This window comes from Cherax quadricarinatus, unplaced genomic scaffold (assembly GCF_038502225.1).
Source record: "Cherax quadricarinatus isolate ZL_2023a unplaced genomic scaffold, ASM3850222v1 Contig234, whole genome shotgun sequence".
NCBI classification, from domain to species: domain Eukaryota; kingdom Metazoa; phylum Arthropoda; class Malacostraca; order Decapoda; family Parastacidae; genus Cherax; species Cherax quadricarinatus.
The window spans coordinates 108,367-126,427 of NW_027195260.1; positions in this window are offsets into that span (position 1 = coordinate 108,367).

The following is an 18,061-nucleotide window of genomic DNA, read 5'->3' on the forward strand; positions in this document are numbered from 1 at the left end:
AACCGCTGCCTCAATCGCTGCCTCAATCGCTGCCTCAACCGCTGCCTCAACCGCTGCCTCAACCATTGCCTCAATCGCTGCCTCAATCGCTGCCTCAACAGCTGCCTCAACCACTGCCTCAATCGCTGCCTCAACCACTGCCTCTACCACTCCAGTCGCACTCAATCTACAAGCACCAAACATAATGAATTATTGTGAAATGTTTGGAAGAGCAGGGAGACTAATGCTCACTCCATCATAAACAAAGCCACACTGACGATGTGTCAACCACTCCCTCGTATTTTTGTACAATTTCCTTCTTCAATTATATCGTATTTATTATTATTATTATTATTATTATTATTATTATTATTATTATTATTACTATTGTTATTATTAGCTGTAGCAGAAATGTTTGATTCTTTGCTGTGTTCAAGAGTAAACACATGATGTCACTGTCTAATACCTGTCCGAATAGCCATTCCAATACACAGTCATGAATGGGTTTACATTATTTATACTGTAGTTTAATAGCAAATAATGAACAAACAAAACACTCACCACACTGAGTGGAGGGAGGGCTGGCTGCCAGTTGCAGGGGTCGGAGGGAGGGTAGTAGGGACTCGCAGGTGGCGGGAAACTTAAATATGATTTGGCAGCTGGGAATTTGGCAGTTGGGAATTCGCGAATGTGTGAAGCCCGTGAAAGTTGAAAACGTGAATGTTGAGGGAGACCTGTATACGTTTTATGTGTCATATATTTTACATTGCCACGATAAGCCTGAGTTGCCTAGGCATGAGAGAATGGGTGTGAGCACTCACTGTGCGCCATATTAAAATAATTGGGGATGCCTGGGTACCATATGCTCTTTTTTCCTATTAAAAAACAGTGATGTTTTTTTCTCAAAAAACTTGGGGCAGTACGGTAGTGAACATATATATACGTTTGGACCGTTTACAGGTTAATATGTGTCTGCTTTTAGTTCATTCACATACGTTTGTAAGAGTTTGTAAAACTTTTTCCTCACAATATTTTTTTATTTTAATAATAATTACCTCACAATACAAATACAATTACAATGTGTACAAGTTGTACAAGTTAGTACAGAATAAACAAACAGCAACACTCCCATTCTCATGCAACACACCATTTTTAGAGTGAAAATGATGATACTATTATTATCATCATAATAAAAAAGTGCTAAACCCACAAGGGTTGTGAATTGCTATATACAGTGGACCCCCGCATAACGATATTAATCCGTTCATGAGAGCTCATTGTTATGCGAAATTATCGCTATGCGAATGAATTTTCCCCATAAGAAATAATGGAAATCATATTAATCCGTGCAAGACACCCAAAAGTATGAAAAATTTTTTTTTACCACATGAAATATACATTTTCCTACACACAAAGAGAAGGATACATGCACAATAGTAGAGTAGTACATGCACAATATATATTGTGCATGTACTACTCTACTAAATGAAGAATAAATGACACCTTTATTGAAGATGCAGCAATGACTGATGAGACACTGTGTCCTGGGAGTGCCTTTTCCTCCTGAGTACTGTAGGTTCTGTTTGGCATTTTCTTCCAGAACAGGCCTTATCACACTGTGTATGTCACTACGATTCTTAAATCTCTCAAACCAACCTTTGCTGGCTTTAAATTCACCAATATGAGCACTAGTTCCAGGCATTTTTCCCTGTTCACCTGGGTGTTAGTCGACTGGTGTGGGTTGCATCCTGGGAGACAAGATTAAGGACCCCAATGGAAATAAGTTAGAGAGTCCTTGATGATGCACTGACTTTCTTGGGTTATCCTGGGTGGCTAACCCTCTGGGGTTAATTGTTTCTCGGTAATTGTTTCACGTTAAGCCACACCAACAACACTCTCTCCACATCTTCGAGTAATACAGCTGATGGTGGTGCAGCAACAACAACAGCTGTGGTGCAGCTGACCATGGTGCAGCAGCAGCTGGGTGCAGCAACAGCTGACCATGGTGCAGCTGCAGCTGTGGTGCAGCAGCAGCTGTGGTGCAGCAACAGCTGACTGGTCCAATTTATCAGCTGACCGTGGTGCAGCTGCAGCTGTGGTGCAGCAGCAGCTGTGGTGCAGCAGCAGCTGACTGTGGTACGATAGTATTTATCACCCTTTTTACCACAGGGTTGGCACTAGAAGCTTTCTTTGGGCCCATGGTGGCTTATTTAGCAGTTACAAGCACTATAAATAATGGAATAATACAAAATGTATCGAATGTATGCATGCAACCAGCCACCCTGGCTTGTAAACAATGACGGCAAGGCAGGCGCTCAGGCTGGACGGACAGGTTCGGGACAGGTTCGGGACGAGTCATGTTCAGAAACAGCTGATGGTGCAACAGCAGCTGCAACAGCAGCTGACCGTGGTGCAGCAGCAGCTGACTGATCCAGCAACAGCTGACTGGTCCAGCAACAGCTGACTGGTCCAGCAACAGCTGACTGGTCCAGCAACAGCTGACTGGTCCAGCAACAGCTGACTGGTCCAGCAACAGCTGACTGATCCAGCAACAGCTGACTGATCCAGCAACAGCTGACTGATCCAGCAACAGCGATTCTTAAATCTCTCAAACCAACCTTTGCTGGCTTTAAATTCACCAATATGAGCACTAGTTCCAGGCGTTTTTCCCTGTTCACCTGGGTGTTAGTCGACTGGTGTGGGTTGCATCCTGGGAGACAAGATTAAGGACCCCAATGGAAATAAGTTAGACAGTCTTCGATGACACACTTTTTTGGGTTATCCTGGGTGGCTAACCCTCTGGGGTTAATTGTTTCTTGGTATTCTCAATAAGCCACACCAACAACAGTGCTACAGCAGCAGCAGCAGCAGCAGCTGACAGTGCTACAGCAGCAGCAGCAGCAGCAGCTGACAGTGCTACAGCAGCAGCAGCTGACAGTGCTACAGCAGCAGCAGCAGCAGCTGACAGTGCTACAGCAGCAGCAGCAGCTGACAGCAGCAGCAGACGATGCTACAGCAGCAGCAGACTGGTGCTACAGCAGCAGCAGCAGCAGACAGTACTACAGCAGCAGCAGCAGCAGCTGACGGTACTACAGCAGCAGCAGCAGCAGACGGCTACAGCAGCAGCAGCAGCAGCAGCTGACAGTGCTATGCTACAGCAGCAGCAGATGGTACTACAGCAGCAGCAGCAGCAGACGGTACTACAGCAGCAGCAGCAGCAGACGGTACTACAGCAGCAGCAGCAGCAGCAGACGGTACTACAGCAGCAGCAGCAGCAGACGGTGTACTACAGCAGCAGCAGCTGACAGTGCTACAGCAGCACCAGCAGCTGACAGTGCTACAGCAGCAGCAGCAGCTGACAGTGCTACAGCAGCAGCAGACAATGCTACAGCAGCAGCAGCAGGAGCAGCAGCAGGAGCAGCAGCAGCAGCAGCAGCAGTAGTAGCAGCAGCAGCAGCAGCTGACGGTGCTACAGCACAGCAGCAGCTGACAGTGCTGCAGCAGCAGCTGACAGTGCAGCAGCTGACAGTGCTACAGCAGCAGCAGACAATGCTACAGCAGCAGCAGACGGTACTACAACAGCAGCAGCAGCAGCAGCAGCAGCAGACGGTACTACAACAGCAGCAGCAGAAGCAGCTGACGGTGGTACAGCAGCAGCAGCAGCGGACAGTGCTGCAGCAGCAGCTGACAGTGCTGCAGAAGCAGCTGACAGTGCAGCAGCAGCAGCAGCTGACAGTGCTACAGCAGCAGCAGACGATGCTACAGCAGCAGCAGACGATGCTACAGCAGCAGCAGACGGTACTACAGCAGCAGCAGCAGCAGACGGTACTACAACAGCAGCAGCAGCAGCAGCTGACGGTGGTACAGCAGCAGCAGCAGCTGACGGTACTACAGCAGCAGCTGCAGCTGACAGTGCTACAGCAGCAGCAGCATCAGCAGTTGACCATGGTACCACAGTATTTCGATAATATTTCTCACCCTTTTTACCACAGGGTTGGCACTAGAAGCTTTCTTGGGGCCCATGGTCACTTATTTTGCAGATAAAATCACCAAAAACACTGTAATAATACGAAATGTTATGATTGTATGCTTGGATGTTACCGCGGAGGCTGGCTTGTAAACAATGCCACCGGCGGAACATGTGAGGCTGGCTCAGGCTGCACATTAGACGCGTCTCGGACGAACAGCGTTGAGCGGGTTTTTTAGCGGTATGCGAGGCAAAATCTTAGCGATAAAATGTATCGGTATGCGGATTTAACGTTATGTAAGGCCAACGGTATGCGAGGGGTCCACTGTACTAGCACAGTGTGTAAATGTATAAATGAACATTGTGAACAATAAAATGGTATAAAATACCAACAGGTTGTTTAGGTAAGACACATATGCAACATTTAGGTATCTTTATTTCAAAACGTTTCGCCTACACAGTAGGCTTCTTCAGTCGAGTACAGCAAAGTTGATAGAAGCAGAAGAGACTTGAAGACGATGTAATCAGTCCATCACCCTTGAAGTTTTGAGGTGGTCAGTCCCTCAGTCTGGAGAAGAGTATTGTTCCATTGTCTGGAATAATATTATTCCAGACAATGGAACAATACTCTTCTCCAGACTGAGGGACTGACCACCTCAAAACTTCAAGGGTGATGGACTGATTACATCGTCTTCAAGTCTCTTCTGCTTCTATCAACTTTGCTGTACTCGACTGAAGAAGCCTACTGTGTAGGCGAAACGTTTCGAAATAAAGATACCTAACTTTTGCATATGTGTCTTACCTAAATGAACATTGGTAATAGGGGTAGTTGATGAGTGGAACGGTCTGCCTAGTAGGGTGATCGAAGCTAAAACATTGGGTAGTTTCAAATTTAGGTTGGACCAACAGGCCTGCTGCAGTGTTCCTCCTTTCTTATGTTCTTATAAATACACGAGATAGAGGGGTTGGATTTGAGTCGGACTTGCACCTGAGTTTATTGCTTGGATAGCATTTGTTCTGTTAGTGGGTTGGATTTGTGAAGGACCGGCCTAGTATGGGCCAACAGGCCTATTGCAGTGTTCCTCCTTTCCAATGTTCTAAAAGCTATGGCTTGGGTAGTTTCAAATTTAGGTTGGATAAATACACGAGTGAAAGAGGTTGGATTTGAGTCGGACTTGCACCTGAGTTTATTGCTTGGGTAGCATTTGTTCTGTTAGTGGGTTGGATTTGTGAAGGACCGGCCTAGTATGGGCCAGCAGGCCTGTTCTAGTGTTCCTACTTTCTTAAGTTCTTATTTAACATCACACTTACCAGTAAGGTGATCGAGGCTAGGACCTTGGGTAGCTTCAAGAAGAGATTGGACAAATATACGAGTTGGAGGAGTTGAGTTTGATTTGTGTCATTGGGTACGGGAGTAAATTCTTGGGTAGCTTTGGGTGGAGGTCATTTTGATAAGGACCTGCCTTGTATGGGCCAGTAGACCTGCAGTGTTCTTCCATTGTTATGTTTTTACTGGCTATTTGTTTGTGAGGGAGGGATGGCAAGTTTATTGTTGGAGAATATGACACTAATATCAACTCTATGGCTTATTTATCTATCACAATTCAACTAATATGACATAATAAACAATATTAATAACATAGAAACATGGAATATACTCTAGAATGAATAAAATAAGTCATTACGTATGTCACGAGAGGTGTTGTGTTGTGGTGTTGTTGGGTATATAAGGGCCACTGAGTGTAAGCCGTCCATAATGGTGGTGAGGCGGCGGTGGTTTTTGTAGCCCTATATAACTCCAACAACATTGGAGGAAGTTAAGACACATGTGCAACATCTGGATATCTTTATTGTAGACGTTTTGCCATCCAGTGGCTTTATCAATACAGATTCTAGGACATAATAGGAAGACAGTAGAACCATATACAAAAGATGAGGAGATTCTCCTCCACCACGATGCTGTGAACACTAACTCCAAGGCTGAGGGACTGATTACCTCATCTTTTGTATATGGTTCTACTGTCTTCCTATTATGTCCTAGAATCTGTATTGATAAAGCCACTGGATGGTGAAACGTCTACAATAAAGATATCCAGATGTTGCACATGTGTCTTAACTTTCATATTGTCGGTATTTTATACCTTTCTTGCACAACATTGGAGGAGTTGGTAGAATTGCTGAATCACTAAAGGAACCCTCTACCACCATCACTACGACCTTCTACCACTATTACAACTGTTACCACCATCACTACTACCTTCTACCACCATCACTACCACCAAAGAAAGCTTCTAGTCCCAGCCCTTTGGTAAAGAATGTGAGAAACACATAATTTATGAAAAAGTTTGTAGAAAAATACAAAGATGGTGGTGGTAGAGTGGAAGCAGTTGTTTTAGTGGTTGATGAACATAAGAAAGGAGGATCGCTGCAGTAGGCCTGTTGGCCCATGCTCGGCAGGTCCTTTACAATTCATCCCACTAACGAAACATTTTCCCAACCCAGTCCTCAATGCTACCCAAGAAATAAGCTCTGATAACTCTATCCACTCATTTGGGGCTTGTATTTTTCTACAAACTTTTTCATAAATTATGTGTTTCTCACATTCTTTACCAAAGGGCTGGCACTAGAAGCTTTATTTGGAGCCATGGTAGCTTATTTAGCACTTGCAAGCACTAAAATCAATGGAATATTATGAAATATTTCGTAGGAGCATGTGAGGGGACCGTCACTCACTGGTAAACAATGGCACACTGGCTGGGAAGGAAAGGCCGAGGCGGCTCAGAGTGTGAGTACACGTCCAGGACGAAGGACTATTAGGACTATTAGCGAGTTACCGGACCATTTGCGAGCCAATATTTTGACGAAAAAACAGGACTATTTCCGAAATGGACGACTTTCAGGCCGGACGATTATTGAGGGACCACTGTATATATTAACTTACATATATATATATATATATATATATATATATATATATATATATATATATATATATATATATATATATATATATATATATATATATATATATATATATATATGGTTTAGAAAGACACCTAAGCAAACACTATAACATATTTATTAGAAAACGTTTCGGTCCTGGGACCTTGATCACTTCTAACATACAGAGGTAGAAAGACATTATATATATAGGCGGAGAGTGAGATGTGACGCACGTGACCTGAGGAATGTCATAAGAACATAAGAATGGAGGAACACTGTAGAAGGCCTACTGGCCCATGCGAGGCAGGTCCTTATCAAAACAACCTCTGCCTATGATGAGGACGGGTAGACGATGAAATCATGTGACTCCTGTGTTGTTGGGTTGGTGCTGCTTAAGTATCATACCTCTGATATGAACATACCTCTGAACATACCTCTGGAGTGAAAAAATATCGTTAACCGTGGGTCCACTGTACTTGCGATCTCAGTTTCAAAAACATAGTTGCACCTTTGGCAAGAACAGCTTCCTTGATTGCCGTTTTCTTGCCCACAATAGTAGCGATGGTTGATTGGGGTTTTGTGTACAACCTGGCCAGCTCGGAGACACACTCCACTTTCATACTTAGCAATGATCTCTTTCTTCATATCCATAGTAATTCTTACCCTTTTTGCTGTAGGGCTGGCACTAGAAGCTTTCTTGGGGCCCATGGTGACTTATTTTGCAGGTGCAATCACTAAAAAGGCTGTGATAATATGAAATGTTCCGAATTTATGCTCTGAAGCGACCGCGGTGGCTGGCTGGCTTGTAAACACTGGCCAGAAGTGGACGCGTCTCAGACCAAATGAATAGTGTTGGTCGAGTTTTTTAGTGCTAGTCAAGGCAAAATTTTTGCGTTAAAATGTATCGCTAGTCGGAATTATCGTTAATCGATGCCATCGTTGGTCGAGGGTCCACTGTATATATATATTCACTCCATCACTGCTTTGTAAAGAAATCTCATATTTACGTCAATTATTATTCTGTGAGTGTATATATCATGTTTATATTCTGTGTAACATGTTTCTTATATAATTTTGAGGAAAATATCATAGCTGGATTACTGAAAATGTCTATATTAATGTAAAAAAAGACATTTAGTATACCCAAAAGTGACTATTATGTACTACGGGCATTATGAGTAGAGAGACTCTTAGCGATTTTAATGTGTACCTGCATACTAGCACAGTGTGTAAGTATATTTAGGTACAGGTACCATCTGACTTACGACCGAGCTTGGTTCCAACCAACTGGTCGTAAGTCAAAATGGACGCAAGTCGAACCTTTGAAAATTGCCGATATACCTTTGCTATATAAACTACCTACATAGTACTGTAATGTAATGTACAATCATTATTTCTTTCTTTTTACCATAATTTACCATAATTTATTCTATTGTCTGGAATAATATTATTCCAGACAATATAACAATACTCTTCTCCAGACTGAGGGACTGACCACCTCAAAACTTCAAGGGTGATGGACTGATTACATCGTCTTCAAGTCTCTTCTGCTTCTATCAACTTTGCTGTACTCTACTGAAGAAGCCTACTGTGTAAGCGAAACGTTTCGAAATAAAGATACCTAACTGTTGCATATGTGTCTTACTTAAATGAACATTGGTAATAGGGGTAGTTGATGAGTGGAACGGTCTGCCTAGTAGGGTGATCGAAGCTAAAACATTGGGTAGTTTCAAATTTAGGTTGGACCAACAGGCCTGCTGCAGTGTTCCTCCTTTCTTATGTTCTTATAAATACACGAGATAGAGGGGTTGGATTTGAGTTGGACTTGCACCTGAGTTTATTGCTTGGATAGCATTTGTTCTGTTAGTGGGTTGGATTTGTGAAGGACCGGCCTAGTATGGGCCAACAGGCCTATTGCAGTGTTCCTCCTTTCCAATGTTCTAAAAGCTATGGCTTGGGTAGTTTCAAATTTAGGTTGGATAAATACACGAGTGAAAGAGGTTGGATTTGAGTCGGACTTGCACCTGAGTTTATTGCTTGGGTAGCATTTGTTCTGTTAGTGGGTTGGATTTGTGAAGGACCGGCCTAGTATGGGCCAGCAGGCCTGTTCTAGTGTTCCTACTTTCTTAAGTTCTTATTTAACATCACACTTACCAGTAAGGTGATCGAGGCTAGGACCTTGGAGGAGCTGAGTTTGATTTGTGTCATTGGGTATGGGAGTAAATTCTTGGGTAGCTTTGGGTGGAGGTCATTTTGATAAGGACCTGCCTTGTATGGGCCAGTAGACCTGCAGTGTTCTTCCATTGTTATGTTTTTACTGGCTATTTGTTTGTGAGGGAGGGATGGCAAGTTTATTGTTGGAGAATATGACACTAATATCAACTCTATGGCTTATTTATCTATCACAATTCAACTAATATGACATAATAAACAATATTAATAACATAGAAACATGGAATATACTCTAGAATGAATAAAATAAGTCATTGCGTATGTCACGAGAGGTGTTGTGTTGTGGTGTTGTTGGGTATATAAGGGCCACTGAGTGTAAGCCGTCCATAATGGTGGTGAGGCGGCGGTGGTTTTTGTAGCCCTATATAACTCCAACAACATTGGAGGAAGTTAAGACACATGTGCAACATCTGGATATCTTTATTGTAGACGTTTTGCCATCCAGTGGCTTTATCAATACAGATTCTAGGACATAATAGGAAGACAGTAGAACCATATACAAAAGATGAGGAGATTCTCCTCCACCACGATGCTGTGAACACTAACTCCAAGGCTGAGGGACTGATTACCTCATCTTTTGTATATGGTTCTACTGTCTTCCTATTATGTCCTAGAATCTGTATTGATAAAGCCACTGGATGGTGAAACGTCTACAATAAAGATATCCAGATGTTGCACATGTGTCTTAACTTTCATATTGTCGGTATTTTATACCTTTCTTGCACAACATTGGAGGAGTTGGTAGAATCGCTGAATCACTAAAGGAACCCTCTACCACCATCACTACGACCTTCTACCACTATTACAACTGTTACCACCATCACTACTACCTTCTACCACCATCACTACCACCAAAGAAAGCTTCTAGTGCCAGCCCTTTGGTAAAGAATGTGAGAAACACATAATTTATGAAAAAGTTTGTAGAAAAATACAAAGATGGTGGTGGTAGAGTGGAAGCAGTTGTTTTAGTGGTTGATGAACATAAGAAAGGAGGATCACTGCAGTAGGCCTGTTGGCCCATGCTCGGCAGGTCCTTTACAATTCATCCCACTAACGAAACATTTTCCCAACCCAGTCCTCAATGCTACCCAAGAAATAAGCTCTGATAACTCTATCCACTCATTTGTGGCTTGTATTTTTCTACAAACTTTTTCATAAATTATGTGTTTCTCACATTCTTTACCAAAGGGCTGGCACTAGAAGCTTTATTTGGAGCCATGGTAGCTTATTTAGCACTTGCAAGCACTAAAATCAATGGAATATTATGAAATATTTCGTAGGAGCATGTGAGGGGACCGTCACTCACTGGTAAACAATGGCACACTGGCTGGGAAGGAAAGGCCGAGGCGGCTCAGAATGTGAGTACACGTCCAGGACGAAGGACTATTAGGACTATTAGCGAGTTACCGGACCATTTGCGAGCCAATATTTTGACGAAAAAACAGGACTATTTCCGAAATGGACGACTTTCAGGCCGGACGATTATTGAGGGACCACTGTATATATTAACTTACATATATATATATATATATATATATATATATATATATATATATATATATATATATATATATATATATATATATATATATATATATATATATACAGTGGACCCTCGACTAACGCTATTAATCTGTTCCCGAGAGCTCATCGTTAGTCAAAATTATCGTTAGTCAAGTTAATTTCCCCATAAGAAATAATGGAAATCAAATTAATCCGTGTAGGACACCCCAAAGTATGAAAAAAAAATTGTTTTTACCACATGAAATATTAATTTTAATACACACAAACTGAAGAAGACATGCGCAGTTACATGACACTTACCTTTATTGAAGATCAGGTGATGATTGATGGGATGGGAGGAGGGGAGAGTGTTGATGGTCTTAGTGTTTAGAAGGGGAATCCCCTTCCATTAGGACTTGAGGTGGCAAGTACTTTTCCGAGGTTACTTCCCTTCCCTTTAAAGCTCTCAAACCAACCTTTGCTGGCCTTAAATTCACTCACATCACCACTAGTTGTTGGCATTTTTTTAATTAAATCGTCATGCAACTTCCTAGCCTTTTCACATATGATTGCTTGAGAGATGCTATCTCCTGCTATCTGTTCTTCGTTTATCCACACCAATAACAGTCTCTCAACATCTTCGAGTACAGTGGACCCCCGCATAACGATCACCTCCAAATGCGACCAATTATGTAAGTGTATTTATGTAAGTGCGTTTGTACGTGTATGTTTGGGGGTCTGAAATGGACAAATCTACTTCACAATATTCCTTATGGGAACAAATTCGGTCAGTACTGGCACCTGAACATACCTCTGGAGTAAAAAAATATCGTTAACCGGGGGTCCACTGTACTTGCGATCTCAGTTTCAAAAACATAGTTGCACCTTTGGCAAAAACAGCTTCCTTGATTGCCGTTTTCTTGCCCACAATAGTAGCGATGGTTGATTGGGGTTTTGTGTACAACCTGGCCAGCTCGGAGACACACACTCCACTTTCATACTTAGCAATGATCTCTTTCTTCATATCCATAGTAATTCTCACCCTTTTTGCTGTAGGGCTGACACTAGAAGCTTTCTTGGGGCCCATGGTGACTTATTTTGAAGGTGCAATCACTAAAAAGGCTGTGATAATATGAAATGTTCCGAATTTATGCTCTGAAGCGACCGCGGTGGCTGGCTGGCTTGTAAACACTGGCCAGAAGTGGACGCGTCTCAGACCGAATGAATAGTGTTGGTCGAGTTTTTTAGCGCTAGTCAAGGCAAAATTTTTGCGTTAAAATGTATCGCTAGTCGGAATTATCGTTAATCGATGCCATCGTTGGTCGAGGGTCCACTGTATATATATATTCACTCCATCACTGGCAAGACAGTGATGGAGTGAATGATGGTGAAAGTTTTTCTTTTTTGGGCCACCCTACCTTGGTGGGAATAGGCCAGTGTGATAATAATAATAATAAAAAAAATAATATAAGAACATAAGAACATAAGAAAGGAGGAACGCTGCAGGAGGCCTGCTGGCCCATACTAGGCAGGTCCTTTACAATTCATCCCACTAACAAAACATTTGCCCAACCCAATTTTCATTGCCACCCAAGAAATAAGCTCTGATGTGAAAGTCCCACTCAAATCCAACCCCTCCCACTCATGTACTTATCCAACCTAGATTTGAAACTACCCAAAGTCCCAGCCTCAATAACCCAACTAGGTAGACTGTTCCACTCATCAACTACCCTATTTCCAAACCAATACTTTCCTATGTCCTTTCTAAATCTAAACTTATCTAATTTAAATCCATTACTGTGGGTTCTCTCTTGGAGAGACATCCTCAAGACCTTATTAATATCCCCTTTATTAATACCTATCTTCCACTTATACACTTCGATCAGGTCTCCCCTCATTCTTCGTCTAACAAGTGAATGTAACTTAAGAGTCTTCAATCTTTCTTCATAAGGAAGATTTCTAATGCTATGTATTAATTTAGTCATCCTACGCTGAATGTTTTCTAACGAATTTATGTCCATTTTGTAATACGGAGACCAGAACTGAGCTGCATAATCTAGGTGAGGCCTTACTAATGATGTATAAAGCTGCAGTATGACCTCTGGACTTCTGTTGCTTACACTTCTTGATATAAATCCCAGTAATCTATTTGCCTTATTACGTACGCTTAGGCATTGCTGTCTTGGTTTAAGGTTGCTGCTCACCATAACCCCCAAGTCCTTTTCGCAATCTGTATGGCTAAGTTCTACATCATTTAACTTATAAGTACTAGGGTTATGGGCACTCCCAAGCTTCAGAACCTTGCATTTATCTACATTGAACTGCATCTGCCACTTTTCTGACCAAGAATAGAGTTTGTTTAAATCCTCCTGAAGTTCCATAACATCTACGTTTGAATCAATTATCCTACCTATCTTTGTGTCATCGGCGAATTTGCTCATATCACTAGTAATTCCCTCATCAAGATCATTGATATATATTATAAACAACAACGGGCCCAAGACTGATCCCTGTGGAACGCCACTTGTTACAGATCCCCACTCGGACTTAACCCCATTTATGGACACTCTCTGCTTCCTGTCAGTGAGCCATGACTCGATCCACGAGAGCACTTTTCCCCCAATGCCATGAGCTGGCACTTTCTTTAACAGTCTATGGTGCGGAACTCTATCAAAAGCCTTACTAAAATCTAAGTAAATAATATCAAATTCTTTATTGTGGTCAACAGCCTCAAAAGCTTGACTGAAGAAAGTTAATAAATTAGTTAGACAAGACCGGCCTCTTGTGAATCCATGCTGAGTATCATTAATCAAGCTATGCTTATCGAGATGGCTTCTTATAATCTCAGCTATAATTGACTCTAGTAATTTGCCTACAATTGAGGTCAGGCTTATTGGGCGGTAATTTGACGGTAACGACTTGTCCCCTATTTTAAAAATAGGAATTACATTAGCCATCTTCCACATATCAGACACTACACCTGTTTGAAGAGATAAGTTAAAAATATTAGTTAATGGTTCACAGAGTTCCATTTTGCATTCCTTAAGAACCCTTGAAAAAACCTCATCAGGACCCGGCGACTTATTTTGCTTCAGTCTGTCTATCTGCTTCACAACCATCTCACTAGTGACTGTGATGTTACATAATTTATCTTCTTCTAGCCCACTGTAAAAATTAATTACTGGAATATTGTTAGTGTCTTCCTGTGTAAAAGCTGAGAGAAAATAATTATTTAAAATCAAGCACATTTCATTCTCTTTGTCAGTAAGATGCCCATAGTTATTTTTAAGGGGACCTATCTTATCTCTAACTTTTGTTCTATAGACCTGGAAAAAACTTTTTGGGTTAGTTTTAGAATCCCTAGCAACTTTAATTTCATAGTCCCTTTTAGCTTTTCTTATCCCCTTTTTAATGTCCCTCTTAATGTCAATATACTGATTCATAAGATGACCCTCACCTCTTTTGATACGCCTATAAATTCCTTTCTTATGCCCTAGTAGATATTTGAGCCTATTATTCATCCATTTTGGGTCATTTCTATTTGATCTAATATCTTTATATGGGATAAACACTCTTTGAGCAGCATGTATAGTGTTCAGAAAACTGTCATATTGATAGCTCTCTTCGTTACCCCAGTCAACAGATGATAAGTGTTCTCTAAGCCCATCGTAATCTGCTAAGCGAAAATCTGGGACTGTTACTGAGTTATCGCTACTATCGTACTTCCATTCAATGCTAAATGTAATTGATTTGTGGTCGCTAGCACCCAGTTCCTCTGAAATTTCTAAATTATTAACAAGGGATTCATTGTTTGCCATAACTAAGTCAAGCAGGTTATTTCCCCTTGTAGGTTCTGTCACAAACTGCTTCAAAAAACAATCCTGAAATACTTCTAAGAAGTCGTATGATTCTAAATTCCCAGTCAAGAAATTCCAATCAACATGACTAAAGTTAAAGTCTCCTAGAATTACTACATTATCGTGCCTTGTGGCCTTAACAATTTCCTCCCATAGTAGTTTCCCTTGGTCCCTATCTAAGTTTGGGGGACGGTATATCACTCCTAAAATCAGTTTTTCATGCCCCTCTGAAAATTCTATCCAAACAGACTCTGTATGTGTTACTTCAGACTTAATACCCGTTTTTATGCAACAGTTCAAGCGATCTCGGACATACAATGCCACCCCACCCCCCTTCCCAATACTTCTATCTTCTTGGAACAATTTAAAACCCTGAATATGACATTCCGCAGGCATGTCCCGACTTTTTGAATTAAACCACGTCTCAGTTAAGGCAAATACATCAATGTTACCTGCACTAGCAACTAATCTCAACTCGTCCATCTTATTCCTAGCACTACGGCAATTAGCATAATAAACATTGAAAGACTCTCCTTTCTCTTTACCCTTCCTGCTCATTTCTATTTTTCTACTAAACCTATTACTGTCCTTATCACCCAAGGTCCCTGGCTTTTCAATATCTACCTCGTTCTTATTATTACTAGTTCCCCTAGAACTCGTAATATATATATATATATATATATATATATATATATATATATATATATATATATATATATATATATATATATATATATATATATATATATATATGTATGTATATATATATATATATATATATATATATATATATATATATATATATATATATATATATATATATATATGTATGTATGTATGTATGTATGTATGTGCAAGGAATTCACAAGAACAGACGAAATATACACAAACATTGATCTCTGGCTGAAGGAGACTCGAACCTACGAACCTTGGAACAAAGTACGCAGTGCTTTACCAATCTACCCACACTGGACCAATACCTTGGAGTCCAGCTTGCGCTAGACTTTGATCCAAGGCAGCCAGCTTTCAGGGAGAAGGCTTACAGCTTTTCATCTCATCTCGTGCATGCATCAGCCTTACTAGAGATATTAACAGTGCAAGGAATTTGCAAGAGCAGGCAAAATATGCACAAACACTGATTTCTGGCTGAAGGATACTCGAACCTATGAACCTTGGAACAAGGTACGCAGTGCTTTACCAATCTACCCACACTGGACCAATACCTTGGAGTCCAGCTTGCACTAGACTGATCCAAGGCAGCCAGCTCTCAGGGAGAAGGCTTACAGCTTTTCATCTCATCCCCTGCCTGTATCTGTCTGCCTATATATCTGTGTATCTCTGTGTGTCTGTTTATCTGTCTACCTGTGTGTCTGTCTTTCTGTCTACCTGTGTGTATGTCTACCTGTGTGTCTGTCTTTCTGTCTACCTGTGTGTCTGTCTTTCTGTCTACCTGTGTGTCTGTCTTTATGTCTACCCGTGTGTCTTTGTCTACCTGTGTCTGTCTACCTTTGTGTGTCTTTCTGTTTACCTGTGTGTCTGTCTACTTGTGTGTGTCTTTCTGTCTACCTGTGTGTCTGTCTACCTGTGTGCCTGTCTACCTGTGTGTCTGTCTACCAGTGTGCCTGTCTACCTGTATCTGTCTAACTGAGTGTCTGTCTGTCTACCTGTGTCTGTCTTTCTGTCTGTTTGTCTGTCTCAGAGCCACTCATTAAGAGTGTAATTGGTCTTGAAGATGCCATATTAATAATGATAATAACACAATAATAATCACTGAGGTGCATTAATGTGTATAAAACGTTGATATAGACATTTTGCTTAATCCATCTATGATTTCTTTTTCAAAATTATATAATAAACATGCTACATAACATATAAACATATAAATTAACAAACATGAGATGTTTTTCTGGTCGGCTTGACAAGAGTGAACAGGAATCATTCATGTCCGGGCTGGTAACAACAACAACAACAACGTTTGTTTACATAACTCGCCAACCTTCTACACACTCATTCGTTTATTTATTTAATCTTGTTTACTCACCTCTCGTTCTACATTAAGACTACAGATATTTTAAGGTAAGTAATGAGTGGACACGATTATTATATTATAGTTTAATAATAATAATATTATTAATATTAGTACATATGTATTATTGTAATAATAATAACTATTATTAATATTATTATTAATTTAGGGCACTGGAGCACAGATCCACTGTATAGCACTTTGTCTGGATTATTTGGGTTATCCTAGGTAATTTATACTATGTATGATAACTTTACTTACATGTACCTGTGAGAGAGAGAGAGATAGATACAGAGAGAGAGACATACAGAGAGAGAGAGAGAGAGAGAGAGAGAGAGAGAGAGAGAGTGAGAGAGAGAGTGAGAGAGAGAGCCACATTCAATCAGCCAATCACCCACCCGGCCTCTCACCCACCCACCCGGCCAGCCAGCCAGCTATGTATTACACATGTTCCAGAGTTGTTTCTCTTTACTTAGGGTATAGGTTATACTACATTCTGGCAGGATGACACTACCAGTGGTATTCTCCCTTTCCACTGTGTCGACAATACAGTGGACCCTCAACCAGCGAGGGCATCGATTAACGATAAATCTGACTAGCGATACATTTTAATGCAAAAATTTTGCCTCGACTAGCACTTAAAAACCCGACCAGCACTATTCGTTCCGTACGCGACGCATCCACTTTGGCCTGAGCGCGCCTCACTTGTCCTATGGGTGCCAGTGTTTACAAGCCAGCCACTGCGGTCGCTTCCAAACATACAACTGGAATATTTCATATTATCACAGCCTTTGTAGTGATTGCACCTGCAAAATAAGTCACCATGGGCCCCAAGAAAGCTTCTAGTGCCAACCCTACAGCAAAAAGGGTGAGAATTACTATGGAGATGAAGAAAGAGATCATTGCTAAGTATAAAAGTGGAGTGCATGTCTCTGAGCTGGTCAGGTTGTATAATAAACCCCAATCAACCATCGCTTCTTAAAATAATGATTCCTAACTAGTCACAAGTTTGCCTGTGATACTCCAATATAGAAACTATGTATTGTGCCAAAACAAAAGCATTCACATTGCTAAACTCACAAACAAGTATTTAGTCAACTTACTCCACGATTTGTAATAATTTAGGGTTAAGAATTAATCTAAGTTTGCCCAAAATGCCTAACCTTGCTAGATGTTCTAGTGACCCCCTCTGTAATTAGTATTGTATTACATGTAAACTACACAATAACTAAAATCTGTAAGCCCCGCATTGTAATCCTTATAGAGAATAAACTTTGATTTGATTTGATTTGGTTTGAATAAAAATTCATTATGTGAATAAAAAATCAAAATGGAATTCATTTGTAAAGACTCAAAACATAACTAATGAACAAAGGAAATGTTAGTTTAGTGCCAGGAATACCTACATTGTTTATTCTGGACCCTATTTTGAAACTGGAATACAGTGGACCCTCACCTAACGAACGCATCGCGTAACGTTAAATTTCCCTAACGATGCATTTTAACGCTAACTTTTGCCTCGGCTAACGCTAAAAAACTCGCCTAACGATATTC